The following is a 16,178-nucleotide window of genomic DNA, read 5'->3' on the forward strand; positions in this document are numbered from 1 at the left end:
TTGGAATTTGTTCAAGAATCCCTCCTGAAATTCCTTCGGGGATTCCTCTTTCTTGGAATTACTTCGGGAAGCCTCAAGAAAATGTTAAAGAGATTCTTTCAAGAGTTCTCTTAAGGATTGCTCCTTTCAATAAACTCTAGGATTCTTCCTATAGTTCCTTCGAGGATACCTTCTTGAAATTCTTTGGAGATTCCTCCTGGACTTCCTATGGAGATTCCTCTTAGAATTCCTTCTGGGTTCCCTCTTGAAAAACCTTTGAGGATTCCGCTTGTAATTCCTTCGGAGATTTCTCCCGGGATTTCTAAGGTGGTGCCCTCTGGGATTCCTGCAGGGATTTCTCCTGTAATTTCTTCGGGGATTCTTTCTAGACTTCCTTCGAGGATTCCTCCTAAAATTCATTCGGCGATTCCTTCTGCTATTTCGTCGGAGATTATTCCTGGAATTCCTTCGAGATTTCCTCATGGAATTCCCTAAGTGATTTCTCTTCAAATTTATTCGGAAATTCCTAATGGAATTCTTTTCGGAGTCTTCCTTGAATTCCTGCGGGGTTTCTTCCTGGAATTCCTTCGAGAATTCCCCCAGAAATTATATTTAGGATTCCTCTTGAAATTCCTTCTTGGAATCCTCCTAGAGTTGCTTCAGGGATTCTTTCTAGAATTCCATTCGGGGTTTCTTCTGGAATTCTATCAGGGATTCCTTTTGGACATCCTTCGGGGATTTGTAGAGTAGGTCGTGATATCTCGTCTAGATGACACACTTTGTTAAAGGTTGTAACCGGAATAAATCTTTATTCAGTCTTAACTTAAGCTAATTCATATTTACTGAAGGTATCTGAAGACCTCATTTACGAGTTAACCAATCAGTGATCGATGTACTGATCGGGAGAGAGGGAATATTTTAAAAGAGAGACCACCGAGTCAGCGCTGTCGCACGGCATGGCGCCTTGGCAACACCACGGTTGGGAACAGCTATAAAATAATAACCCCGTAAGTTGGCACTTACTTGGGAAACGCTTATGCAATGTAACAGCCATCGGCCTGATGGGTTGATGACTGCCAATGTCTAGCGTTGACGCAGCATGACGCCAAGAAGGAATTGAAATTGGGCATCGTTCGATGACATGTGTGAAGCACCTGATATTTCGTCGGGGATTCCTTATGGATTTCCGTCGTGATTCCCTCTTGGAATTCTGGTGATTTCTCATCGAATTTCTTCGGAGATTCCTCCTGGAACTCCTTCGGGTATTCCTCACGGAATCCCTCCGGGGATATCTCTTAGAATTCCTTCGGAGATTTTTCCAAGGATCCCATTGCGGTTCCTGCTATGTAGAATTCTTTATGGGATTCCTCCTGGAACTCCTTCGAGGATTCCTCGTGGAATTCTTTCGGAAATTCCTCCTAGTTTACCCTCAGGAATTTCTCCTGGATATTATTCTTCAATAATTCTTTTGAGGATTCCTGCTGGAAATTCTTTGGGATTTCTGCTGGATATTTTTTGTTGATTCCTCCTAGAAATCTGTAGGAGTGTTCTTTTCGAATTTCTTTAGAAATTCCCGCTAGAATTCCGTCGGGTATAACTATTGGAATTTCTTTGAAAAGGCTTGCTGTAATTCTCTTGGGATTCCTGCTCAAATTCATTTGGGGAATCGAACTGGGAAACTTAATGATTGCATTTATTCCACAAAAAAAAATCTGTCCTATTAGTTGCCTGCTGACACAGTGGCACAGCCGAAAACTTTTCCTGACAGCTGCGGCGAGAACCAATGCGTACGTTGCCACTCAATATTTGGTGACACTAGCCGCACGACCATGAGACCACATTTTTGTTAGAAGTGAGCACGAATGATATCAAAAATATCGGAATCAGTCGGTGCCGTAATCGCTATGTTCTCGAAAAAGATGGATTTGGGATCGTAATCGCACTGTAAGGGAAATTTTTGTAGTATTTTTTTATGGAGATTTTTTTGCGGAGTCATTAGTAAATCCTGGAGAAATTCTTGACCGAGATGCTTGATGGAAACTTAGTCCCGGTTTCGCGAAAGAATTTTGAAAAAGTCTTATCAAGATTTTTTTTTCAAAGAAATCGTTGCTGTTATTCTGTTCCCACTAATGCAAGGCAGTTGATGTAAGAATTACACTGTAAGTGATACAAACCATGGCAATGGGAGTGGGAGTGATAATAAGTTCAAATTTACTTCCGACCAAGCTTCCTCGCCTAACTGCGAGCTGGTGCCCGTCCAATTCGTCGCCGGGCCGGATTCATGAGGGCCTGCTGATCCGTCGTCGGTTCTGCGTGTGACCGTACCTCGGACTGGGCCTGGGCCCAGGCCATGCCAGATGTGTCCGGAGATTCGAATGTGAAGAAGGTCGGTACGTTGCCAGCCGCCCAGCTAGCTGTAGCTAGCTAGCAGCTAATTAGCAAGCACGACCTGGGAGGAATTCAGCAATCAGTGTGGCATTAGTTTCATTTATTTATCTTTATTTTTTTTTTAATTTTGCAATCCGGCGTGGAAGAGTGACAGGGCGAAGAACTTGTAGCATTACGGTGCAAGTGCGTGTAAAACGCCTGGCAGCGCAATCAATTATTAATGATGGTGATAACCTATGCTTGGTACATATAAGGTTTCGTTTTGACGTAATGGCAAAAAGTGAATTTGATATTTTTCTTGAGAATTCGATCACTATGTAATATGATGGTAAAGCTATGTTATCTAGAGAATAATCCTAGCCTCAGTCAACTCTATAAAACACCATATGTTATCATTCTTCTTACAATGATGATGAATACAAAAATACAACAGCGCGATCGCTCGAGGGTTAACCCTAGTCGTGCATTGGGGTCATTATTTGTGGACTTCGTGGCCGTGCGATTAGCGGCGTCAGTCAGTCGCTTAAAAGATGCCTGCTCGGGTTTTAGCTATGGGATAGAAATTACAATGTTCAAAAGTGACGGGAGAGCAGGGAGATAAAACGATGGTTGCAGTGCATTCGGGAATCCAACAATTTCAAAATGCTATTTCCGCATAATTCATAACACTACGAAGCCCTTCAAACAATATCGCGAGATTCCGGAAGAATTCAAGGGGGTGCTTCAGGTTGCTCCAACTGACCAGTACTTCACCACTGGGATGAAGTTGTTTTAGCACAAATATGAACGATTCCCGCATTTTATGGCTTTCATGCAAAAGTACGTGTACGATGCAAACTGTCGTTTGTAAGGCCTTAAACACATCGCTCAAATACAACTACATGTACCACCATAAAGAAACACTCGCCGTGTTCAAAGCGATTATTTTGAGCATCGTGGACACCTGTTATCATATGCTCGGCTTATGCCGCTTTATTGATGTCGATCAAGACTATCAACCCCTGGGCAGCAGGACAATTCGATCGGTTCATGGAGAGCCGTATAAAGGCCTTCTGCCATGCCCTGGGACTCCTAGCCAAATCGATAACTTGGCAGCACACCATCAAGCAGATCTTCGATCAGACCCATCTGATGAAGCTAAACGGGGAGTTAGGATTCTTCCCGAAACTGAAGAGAGCATTGTTCATCCCGGTAATCGACAAGTATACACCCGAACTACAGCACATGAACCTCATTTTCCAAGAGACGTCCATGACCATATTCGCACTCATTGCCGAATTCTGGTTAACTACAGATGTAACTCGCCTCCATGTATGCCCAACAATACTGGTTGAGCTCCCCAAATGGCAGACAACGATGGATACGCTCGTCCTAACGTACGGGAACTCATGGAAGTTCTACAAATTGATTGACCCGAAGGGTACCCTCACAGCGATCAGCTACTTCCAAACGTTGGGGTGCGCAGCATTATCTTGGAAGAAGATTAATTGGTCGGGGTTCTGCTAAACCGAACCAAAGACCATTTTTTGAAAAATTGAGTTTTCTTAACCATTAGATGAAGAATATGATGATCTTCTTTTCGTGTAAAAATCCAGTAACTCTGACAGCTCTTCGTGGAGTAAATTCAAAATTTCTGTTTGGCAGAACATACAAAAAATAAAATTGCATCCAACCAGAGTGAACTGTAAACCATTCCATAGAATCAGCGAAATATTTTAGTTTTGGTCCAAATGATGAACATTTCAAGTTTTACTCATCGCTGTCAGATTTCTAACTTCTAACCGACTCATAATAACAATCTGTGAGAGAATTTAACACGTAATCAAAAATACGGGTGTTGGAGGATCGATTTGGATTTCGATGGCGTTGATCGCCATTTTTCCAAATCACAGTCAGCTAGACCGAACCAAATCCACTGCATTTAAAAATCAATTTATTCTCAACAATACAAAGATGAACTGGCTTTGAATACATGCGTTATGTTGATACACCTCATACTGATTATTTAACCCAGCAGCCGTCATTGAACAACAAGGAAAATAAGAATAATAAAGCTTGAAAAAAATCAATTACTTGGTTCGCTTTGGCTGATCAAAAAATGGCGTTTTCACGAAAACCATGCTAGAGAAGAATGTTTAGAACTTGATTCAGACTTAACAACTGATCTTCAGCTAAGTAAAATGACCTAGAGGTAACGTGCTTGGTTATCACTTAAAGGACCCAAGTTCGAATCTTTTTAATATTTTCGAATTTTTTTTTTTGTCTTAGTTCACTTTGGCAGATCATTTTCATGGTTTTCTTCGACCAGTATAAATTTGAAGTACACAAATTGCTCCATTTTCACATCTCAGGACCTCAGGACATGCAAGGACATCATTTGACATAATCACTCTTGTTCTGTGCCTGCACATGCACCGCCTATAAAAAAACATGGATGGGAAGGGCTGAGTTGGGAGGGCTTCCGCCGTTTACATTTCACACTATTTTGAGACCTTTGTGCTACCATACTACGCGTCCTCTCTGATTCATGTAAAGTATTGTGAGTGATATCGATTTCAACTTCATAGACACTGAAAAATCGAGATTTTTTATCACATTCCGACTGGTTTTCTCTGAAACAAAGAAACACAGTCAGCCACACTGAACTATAAACCATATTCCAATGTTTTTGTTCAGCCAGAGTGAACTGAGTGCAAAGTACTGAGAAATTAAATGGTATTATATCAATGATTTTAAATAATTTACATGTTTTCTTCATCTCTGATGGTTAATAAAGGATTGTAAGTTACATGTGTGCGAAAAAGTTTCAAATAATCTTAGCTGTTGTTTATTTCTGAGTGGTTGAACTTGAAGCTTAAATATCTCGGAATAAACTTTTTGGCGCTTAGTTCGGTTTAGCAGAACCCCGGCCAATTCTGCTCAGACAGGGCAGTCGACCCTCAATCAGCTGCAAGGGGTTAAGTCAAACCCAGAGTTTGAATAGTTGGCAGCAATAAAATTGAAGCCCGAATTCGTTGGAAAAGATGCCAAATCGTACATGGACATCTTGAAGACCCTGTTATCAAGCCAGTCGCTCTCTAAAATAAAAACTCTCATTTTTGAGTAGCGCCCATGCCGCACAGTGACTGTGTTGGAAACACACATTTTTTTAAATTGCTCGTACGCTCCCATTTTTGCAAAATATCAATATTTTTCGGTATTTGAAGGTGGTTTATAAACCCAGTGAGGTTGCCATGTCGAAATTATTGCAAAATACATGCTCATGTGAGCGTACGAGCAATTTTTAAAAAAATGTGTGTTTCCAACACAGTCATGTGCGGCATGGATGTTTACTAAAAACTAGCTGACCCTACGTGGCTAGCCACGTTTTTGCAATTCCGAGAAATGTCTCTTCATTCCTTCGAAATATATCCTAGAATATCGTCTTTTCCTTGTTTTTGGAAATTTTGGAAATTTCTTCCAATTATGAAAAGAAATCATATTCCGAAGAGTGTTCTAGAATGTTCTAGGTACTTGTTTTTCTTCTTCTTGGTAAGCTCCAGAAGTTTTTTGTTATCCAATTTGAGAACTTTTGAATATCCCATTATGCTCGGAAACCTCTCGAACATTTGTTAAAAAAAAAATTTCGAGCGCTCGTGGAAAGTTCTGGAACAGCTTATAAAACTTCATTTTTCTTTCTATTTTATTTGCTCTTTCTTCTCCTTATACTTTTTTCTCTAGTTCATACAATGCTATTCTTACCATTCTACTATACGTGAAATATTTCAGTAAAACTTTGCTAAACGTCACGGGAGAACAGATAGACAACTCTGGGTTTATTTCATGCAACCCTATTTTGATGCACCTGTTTTTGATCTTCTAACATAAATTGAGAGAATTTTTATCCATCAAGGAGATTCTTGATGCTTCTAGAATAACAATTGAGGAAGCTTCTTCTCAGAAGCCAGTGTATCAATATATATGTGAAACATTTCACTCAGCATTGGACTTACCAGAAGCGCCAGAATATATTCTATCATGTATCTACTTTTTGACCGTAGACGACTGTTGTAGGGTTGTTGTCTATCGAATGGGAGAATGTTCTAGAAATAAAAAACGCCTGAAAGTATACTTCCAAGTACACACCTCGAAAATTTAAGAAGTTTGATACTCCAGAACATTCCAGAATAGTTTTTCTGAAACTTTCAGTAACTCCCAGATAGTTCTCGAAAGTTGTAAGCATTTCGATGTTCCAGAATATTCCAAAATGTTATATCTGAAGAGTTCAATAACTTCAAGAAAGTTCTCGAATTTTTTAAAAGTTTGATATAGCTATAGTGAAACATTTCGATGAAACATTTCAATGAAACATATCAAAGCGTGACGGAAGGACAGACAACTCTGGGATTTTATATATATGATGTGCAGGCCGAACACATTTTTGAGCGTAGCCGTTTTTGCGTGCAGCCTACGTGAGTATGAACTGGCAAAAGGTTTGTAACGAATACATTGGAACCTTACAAATGCACATTTTTTTACATTCGTTACATTGCGTGGGTTTTTTTAGTTGGGCGCCAATGTAACGAATACGTTGGAGCCTTACAAATGCTCATTTTATTTTCCGCATCAGGCCCCACGTTGGGCGCCAATGTGACGAATACATTGGAACCTTACAAATGTATATTTTATTTTCCGTATCGGGCCCCACGTCTGGGAACTTAGATACGAAAAATAAATGGAACATTACAAATGCACAAAACACAAACATGCAACACATAACATTAAGGCCGGACGGGACGGTGGTTGAATTGTCCGCCATTGCTTTGTTGCTAGTAAGATGCAAATCTCAACTTCTACTTCATATTATTGACTAGAAATTTGATCGTTCATTTGCTCACTTGTGGTGCACAATCGACTAAAGTTTCAGCCACGTCGGTGCAGTGGAAATTGATATTTGCTTCTTCAAAATCGCGAGGCAAATTGTTAGAAAGAAAGGGAAGATAGGAAAAATTACACGTCGTCCCATGCGGCCTTAACTGTGCCCAGTTATCTAAATAGATAACGTAGTCCAATCGCCGGATGACGAGGTTTCATTTATTGATTCGGGTCCATCAGTCATCCTGGAATTGTATTTTAGTTGGCAGTTTGCCTTTTAGTTCGCAGCATTTGCTGCTTTTATAACTTGATTTGGTCTAGGAATTTCTAATCCTAAGGGGGCATCTCGATTCGAGCAACAACACAAGACCGTTGTAACGAACACTCTAGCGGAGATCGAGATCAAAACCAAAATGATTCTCCGAACGATCATTCGTTACAGGTAGTCTAGGTCTGAACCGCATGCTGATGGGTCGCCTTTGGTTGGCTCTGTGTTAAAAAGATTCAATTTTCCTTGCAGCACCCGAAAACCTTTATCAATATACATCATCATGTTACAACGTGGGGGCTCAACCGGGATCAATCCCACAGCCGTTTCAACTTCTACAACTTTTGATTTGGAAGAACGTTTGCGTCGATTGGTAAGTACCATAAATAGATTACAAAATATCATCACTTCTATATTCAACATCGATTTGCTCGCTGATAAAAGTGATTGTGTGAAGAAGCGCGTGCCGTACCTTCAACCGCCAGTACAACAGAAAAACAATCAACTCAACCCAATATAAGGAATAATAGGAATACGGAGATGTGCGATACTACTTCACAGCAGTTCCAGAGTACCCGTATTAGTAGACCCTGGTTTAATGGTAAAGTGGATCATTTTACTGCAGCAGAATTCATACACCGATTTGAAAACTACGCACACATGCAAATTAAACAACCATCGGATAAGTGGCTTGTGAATTCTGTTTTGGACTGTTTGAGTGGTGACCCGAAATTGTGGTATCGGGCGTTTTCATATAAGTTTGCTTCGTGGGATACCTTCAAGTCGCTCTTCATCAAACGCTTTTGGGGAAACGGAGCACAACGATCTGTCATGGAACATCTACAGCGGGGATCATATCAGCAAACTGGGAAAACGTCGAAAATGAGTGCTTACTTTGCCAGGACAGTGAATCAAGCTAGATATCTATCAATTCCACCTGCAGAAGAGAAATTACTTTTTATGATCAAATTTAATTTTCCTTTGCGACTCCAAACACAACTTTCGTTGTTCACAGAACTCGAACAAGCTTATACGTTTCTAAAAGAAGAGGACTTATCAATGAATTCGATTTTCAATAAAGCAGGACACCGTGAAACTGCTTCATACTGTGCGACAACTGAGATGAATGATCGTTCTGGCCGGGGGAGATGTAACGAACACTCTAGCGGAGATCGAGATCAAAACCAAAATGATTCTCCGAACGATCATTCGTTACAGGTAGTCTAGGTCTGAACCACATGCTGATCGGTCGCCTTTGGTTGGCTCTGTGTTAAAAAGATTCAATTTTCCTTGCAGCACCCGAAAACCTTTATCAATATACATCATCATGTTACAATTTGATGTCCGTGTTAGGGGACGGCTTGTGTGTTTTGTACTGGATCACTCCTAAAATGTTTGGAGCACTACAAATGCACATTACAATTCAGGGACAAATGTACAAACCTTAGCATAACATACAAAATAAACTGACAAAATGTTCACAACAATTTACAAACGTAACAGGTTATCGACGCAATCTAATCCGGCGCGTGGAAGGAGGGTACTGATTTTTAAACAAGAATAAACAGGTATTAATATTACTTTCCATTTGGATTATATTAATACGATGACCCGTAACGAACAATTGCGCTGCATCGGAACTACGAGTGCATCACCAATCAAACCAATCTACGAAAAGCTTACAACTGACTCAAGATGCGTCTTGCCGCGATCCTTCGGAAGGGAGACAGTATGTGTATCTACCAGGGAATAATAAGCAGGATACCTCCTTGCACGATATTCAAGAATTCGAAAATCCACATCATTGCTTTGAACACTTCGCAGTTTAACAGGTGAACACAATGACAATAGACTAATTAAACGAATGCGATGAACGCTATTACAACATACCAGCGCGGAGTGCTATTTTCAACTTAACTAATTGATGAAACTGTACGATGACTTACACTACAGTGGCGTTTCGGAATTACATGTATTGCTACATGGTTAAGACTGCTTGGACTGCTTGCGAAATGTGTTTGTACAAATTAGGCAACATTCTGGATCCCATTCGAGTTCCCTGGAAACGTTGAACCGATTTCGGCTTATCGTACTCGATTGAGGATAGCAGCATCAACTAACACAGATACAAAACTCACACTGATTTAACATGATTTTTTTTATTTGTTAGGTGTTTGAAAATCGAAACTTCCGTGGTTCCGAGGATGGCATTGATATTGGTGAAGTCGATGTCAACGCAGGTATGGATGATACTACGGATGACGCAACTGAAGAGAAAGATGCATTTGAATGTGTGGCAGGCTTCACCGTTACCAGCAAGACTACCATGAAAAGGACCAAACATCTTTCGTTTGACGGATTAGCCAAACCATGGTTACCTTTTTATAAAAATAAACAATCAGCTCGATATGTAACATAATCAAGATTCAGGCTTTAAAAATAGTCATAACTTTTGAGCAAAATAAATTGAACTGCTGTCTGAGGAATTATCACAGTTTTCGTGCCAGAGCAAGGAAAATTGAAAGAGTCTTGTTTTCTTCCGCTATCGTGTTCATAAATTTTGGATGCACTGTTGAACTGTTGAACCCTACAAATGTTCTGGCGACATATTAGTTATTCCTACTTGAATTCAGTGCAGCGAATAGGGTACAGATATAATTTAGACAGGCAAGGTGCTGAATGTCTTGCTTCGAAGAGCGTAAAAGAACTGAGTTTTCTAAATGTCGGTTATTGGACCCTATTCTGTTGAGTTACGTTGAAAATACGCTTAACAATGAAGAATTTACTTTAAAAAATAATCGAAAATGTAAACTGTGCCATTGAAACCCCTCAAATGCGCAGGTATGCATGACGACATACGCTTCACAATTAAATACAATATTCACCTCAAAATCGTTGAATTAATAATTGTAAGAATTTAAAAAGCCTTATTGCAATGAAAAATGTTCAATAAAGATGCATTAGGCAGCCAATCCCTTAACATTCATCTAGAACTCTTAAAATAGGTGATGTCCAAATTATACATTACAAGTTTTCTCGGTCATCTGACGAAATACATGGGTTTGCTGGAGGGATTGCATACTTGGAGGCATATTCTGTGGGTCTGGCGATATTTCCTCGATTTCAACAAAAACTGTAATAGTTATCAAAATAGATGCTTGTTAATCGGAGAAATTTGATAATTTGCCAAAAAATATTTGTTAATTTATGCTAATTCCATGATTTAGCAGTATGCATGATAATTGTCTTGTTCAAATTATATATATCTGAGGGTGTTCAAAATGCAATTGAATAGGCGATTAGAAATAATGATTTTGTTAGCGTATTAGTAACTTTGCAAAATAATGAATTACTTTCTAAAGAAGCTAGGGAACGATTTTTCCAACGTTGTCCTCAGCCTGTCCAAAAAACATGAATTATCCTACTGGATGTGTAGTGATTTGTGACATTTGTAAGGTTTTATTCGTTAGTATTTACCAAAGGTACATCTATGTCGCCATTCCAAATTGAATTCTGGGGGGGGGGGGGCGACACAGCTGTGCCGTGGCGAAACTCGCCGAACGAAAAGTTTCAGATGTACGGATATGACGTTTGTTGGTGTTGGTGATTTCATCAGTGGGGAATAGGACAGATCGGTGAAGTACTAGATTTGTAGTAATGAGCTGAATTTTAGTATGGTGAGAAGGTGAATTCTCCGTTTCTGCAATGAAATGGTGCAAAAAGCGTGGGTATTATGATTCCTTGTCTAATTTAATGCTGTTTGAGCAAAACTTTGGGCAACAGTGTTGTTATTTTCTCCATTTCTTGCAACATAAACAACATAGTTATCCAAAGTTTTGCTCAAACAGCATCAAATTAGGTAAGGAATCATAATACCCACGCTTTTTGCACCATTTCATTGTAGAAACGGAGAATTGAGCTTCTCACCATACTAAAATTCAGCTCATTACTACAAATCTAGTACTACACCGAACGTGCCCCATTATTTTGACGGCTGCGTCCTTTGGATCAAGAAACGTCAGTTGGTAAATTGATTTTTTCTTTCTTTTCTTAGATCGCGTAACCGTGTGGGTTGTAGCCATAGTGAGCGGTGGTAAAGGTAGCATCTACAACGCCTTCAACATGTTGCAGGTGGCTGCCCAAGGCCATCAGGTAATCGCCTTGGTCAACCTGTATCCAAAACACAATGATACGTACTAGACGGTGGGCCAACACGATTGAAAAACTGGCCCAATGTATGGAGCTTCCCCTGTACCGGAAAATAATGCGAGAAACGGGAAACCTTGAGACCGTCCAATCGGAACAAAACGGAATCGATCCTCATCCAGCTGTAAAGAAAGAGAGCCCAGTTCAAAAAAGAGGTAATGAGAAACAAACGAAGATATGTTAGGGCACTAACTAAAAAGATTGACGAGGCAACGCCGGCCAGGCAGCTCTGGAACTTGGTGAAAGGAGTCGACACCGCGCTCACAAGGAAGCACAGCAAGCCGGTTGATCTTACAGAGGAAGACGGACGAGAGTTTATGGACCTCTATTTTAACAACATACTACACGAAGTACACATGCCGATGACTACCACCGAAAAGGAGCTCGACGTAGCCCTGGCTCTGAAGATAAGGAGTTTCCGAACGTCAGAAGGCAGAGGAGGAACTATTCTGCACCAGGACCAAACGGATTCTCGTACGCGACTTTGAAAGAATTTAATTCAGAGACGCAACACAAAATTTGCGAAATGTTGAGCATGGTAGCATGTGTACTTGAGAAGTCGTAAGGTGATGCTCAAGACGGAGACCACCACGATCGTGGTAGAAGTATCTGACGGCTTTGTACAGGGATGTCCGCTATCACCGCTGTTGTTCAACCTGTACGCGGCATCTCTGCTTGAGCTGTCATCGGAGGATGAAGTAATCCGGATAGTGAATCGGAAGAAGATCAAGGGGTCTCCAGTTAGCCTAGTGGGTAAGGCTGTGGATCGCCAATTCGGAGACGGCGGGTTCGATTCCCGCTTCGGTCGGGAACATTTTCTCGACTCCCTGGGCATAGTGTATCATTGTACTTGCCTCACAATATATAAATTCATGCAATGGCAGGCAAAGAAAGCCCTTCAATTAATAACTGTGGAAGTGCTCAGAGAACACTAAGTTGAAGCGAGGCAGGCCAAGTTCCAGTGGGGACGTAGAGCCATAGTTACAAAAATAGAACGTGAAAAGAAAATAAAGCAAAAACAGAGACAGAGAGAAAAGCGTGACTTGCTTCTCCATGTCATAGATGAATAAAATGAAGAAGGAGTAATGGAGAAGGGTTACGGAAAGAAACTGAACTCGAATTGGGGGCAACCAACGATGAGAGTATTGAGCAAGTCTGAAAGTACATCAAGAGTTTAAAAGCAGTAGAGCAGAATAATGACAGTATAAACGAGCATAGATGACCGTACTATTCGTAGTTGCTACTCCGTGATTGACCAGAACAATCGAAGTTGCACTAGGAACCAACAGACGGAGCTTGGGAGTAGCTTACCGTCCTCAATGTGCATCTTCGAGAATTCCAAACTTTATTAGGTCAATAACGGCGCCGGCCACGTCCTTACGGTCATCGAGGAAGGAAAGGAATGTTATTATGACGTGCGTTGCTTACTAAAGACCGAGATCACCTCTGCGTCTCCACGTCTGTCATGGGAAGGACTTTTTGTTAGTGGGGAGGGGAAAGGGCGCATGATATGAGTTCACTTTGGTAAGTGGAGTGATTCATGCAACCCTATTAATATCAAACCACTTATTTTCATTTGGACTAAAACAAAACACATGCCGACATCGAAGATGACGAACCATTCAGATAGTTTTCGAAGTGCGAAAATTAACGAAAAAGAAAATAAAGTGATTTGAACCAACGTGGCTTTGGAACTTGAGCCGACACTTGACGTGACGAACATTTCAATGTCTGTTGACTAAAATCGCAAAAAAATGTTGTTTGTTGCATTTATCGTATCATAAATCGCCCCGTACGAAGATGAGCAGTCAAATAGACGACGACGACGACCGAATGAAAACGCGGCCTGTACACTTTGCCACTAAAAACTCACTAAATCACCCCGTACGAAGATGAGCAGTCAAATAGACGACAACGACGACCGAATGAAAACGCGGCCTGTACACTTTGCCTCCAAAAACTCACTAAATCACCCCGTACGAAGATGAGCAGTCAAATAGACGACGACGACGACCGAATGAAAACGCGGCCTGTACACTTTGCCTCCAAAAACTCACTCACAGTATAAACGTTTAAACGTTTAACGTTTAAAAAAAACGTTATAAACGTATAAACGTTTAAAAAACAATAGGCAAAGTAGTATGAAGGATCATCGCCGTAAGGATCGAGATCATCTAGAAAGAGATTCAGGAAGAAAAGATGATAGGAGGAGTCCCAGCCATAAAAGGTCGTGTAGAAAACCAAACCGAAGAAGACCGAGTGAACCGGTGGATTGAACAAGAGGATATAGAAGGAAGTATAATAGTTGCAGAAACACACCATTCAGATAGTGAAAGTGATGAAAAAAGACGTCGAAGACATCGAGGAAGCTGAAGGAGTCGGAGTTATTCCTCATCCAGTAGAAGTCCTAGCATAGACAGAACCAAATAGAGACGGTCGAGAGTTCAGAACTAGGAATAGAACTTCTCTGGTGATGACCAATCCATTCAAATGGAGGCTTTTCTAACACGAAAGAAAAAACTGGCCATGAAGCCCGAGCAGAGGAAAATATCAAAATAATAACAACGGAATCACAAAACTTGTTTTTATATCTCGGTTTGTTATTATTAACTTATTAAGTCATCACCGTTCCATAACATGTTCTGTTGGGCAATCTTATTTTGTTATGATCGTGCTCTTGGTATATTTTCTTTAAATTACATTTCAATAACATGTTTTGTTGTAGCACAAGTTCAGTTATTATTGTGTCATTGAGACTGTACAAATATTTGAACATTAATATTACAACATAACTAGCTTTGCAATCAAAACTACACCATTCGAGATTTCCTTTTCTTACTGACATTACGTTTTAACTGTGACAGTGCCAACTTATAAGCTTTTTGTTTTATAAGCACTTTGAAAAGTATACCTGTTTTTTGTCCCAGTTTCAGTTAGGTCTGAATACGAAAATAGAAGTGTAATAGAGTGTAAGCCATTTTATGAAACATTTTGGATAAACTGGTGGAATTCAACCCAGACAACCAGTAATCGTATAACATGTTGCATAGGATGATAATGTGGAGGCCATATGCGTGCATGCCTCCATTTAGGCGCATGTAAAATGTACGCATATCGCCTCCACTTTAACATCTTATGCAACATCTTATACGATCACTGCTTGACTGGGAACAACGAACAACACATTTTCGACAAAAATGTAAAAAAAAAATAAGTCATCAAGAACTCCATTGATTATTTTTAGACATTTTTTTCATTGATTTCACTGCATCGAGCCCACTTAGATTCACTTGGATAAATGTGTAAATCAATGAGGTAATAATGTACATTAATCTTATAAACAATGAACCACCTAATAAAGGGTTTCAAAACGACGGTAGTTTTCCATCGTAAGTTGTTTGGAAAATAAACGAAAACTATTGTTTCTCTCTGTTTTTGATAATAAATTGCTTGCGACAACAATAGCGTCCCAATTATGAATGAAACATTTAACAATAGATCCTATTGTTGCGTATCCCATTGAATGCATATGGGACTTTGGAGGAGTTTCTATCTGCAACAGGAAAAAAAGCAAATTTTGTTTTCATATTGTTATCAATAACGTATTCATATCAAAATTTGTTATTGAAATATTTTATAAATTCGCTGTTATTAAGTTGTTATTGAAACTAACAAAACATGTTATTAAACAGGTCTTCCAGGAACATTTTTTTGTTACAATTTTTGTTATTTTGCCGCTTATGACAGACAAGTTTATAACAGGATATGTTATGTTAATAACATGAAAATAACTCTTTACGCTACTCAGTTATTTTTCCAAAATAACACATTTTATTATGCTGTTGCTATTCCCTTCTGCTCGGGAGGCAGGGATGGGAACACTCACTTGCAAAGAATTACACTCACTTACTATTTTCTCAGCTCAGAAGCGTGCAATAAAGAAACGATGTATGGACGACTTTTGCTTTGTGGTTTTGTCTCAAACTTTGTCGAACAGAGTAGGGGTCGCTCATGAATCTCAAAGTCGTGACAGAGCTGTGAAAGCGACTCTCCACGAGGTGAGTGTAAATTACATTCGCCTCGTGGAGAGTTGGCTTCGCAGCTCACTCACGAATTCGGTATGCGTGTGCGACACCTACTCTATTCGGCAAACTTTTAGTCAAAACCAAAAGGCAAAAGTCGTCCATACATCGTTTTTTGATTACACGCTTCTGAGCTGAGAAAACAGCAAGTGAGTGTAACTCTTTGCAAGTGAGTGTTCCCATCCTTGCATGAAGGAGTACCTATCCGAGAAAGACCTCTTAATTAACATTCTTTGTCGCTTAAAGGGCGAAGCGTATAATTGGAGGTTCACGAAAGAAGATCGGTTCACTAGCATAAAGTTTAAAATTGATTTTCACTGTATTTCCATAGTATCACGCAACTCTGCATCTGTCCCCATGTTTTCCGTACCTAGATTGTACCAACCGACACACAGTTAGCT

The 16,178-nt window shown here is 40.0% G+C and overlaps 1 pseudogene; it reads left to right on the plus strand.

Annotated features, from left to right (window-relative positions):
* Positions 1-2,329: 2,329 nt before the first annotated feature.
* LOC115259923 (uncharacterized) lies at positions 2,330-11,689 on the plus strand (annotated as a pseudogene).
* Positions 11,690-16,178: the final 4,489 nt, after the last annotated feature.

Source organism: Aedes albopictus, chromosome 1 (genome assembly GCF_035046485.1).
Source record: "Aedes albopictus strain Foshan chromosome 1, AalbF5, whole genome shotgun sequence".
NCBI lineage: Eukaryota > Metazoa > Arthropoda > Insecta > Diptera > Culicidae > Aedes > Aedes albopictus.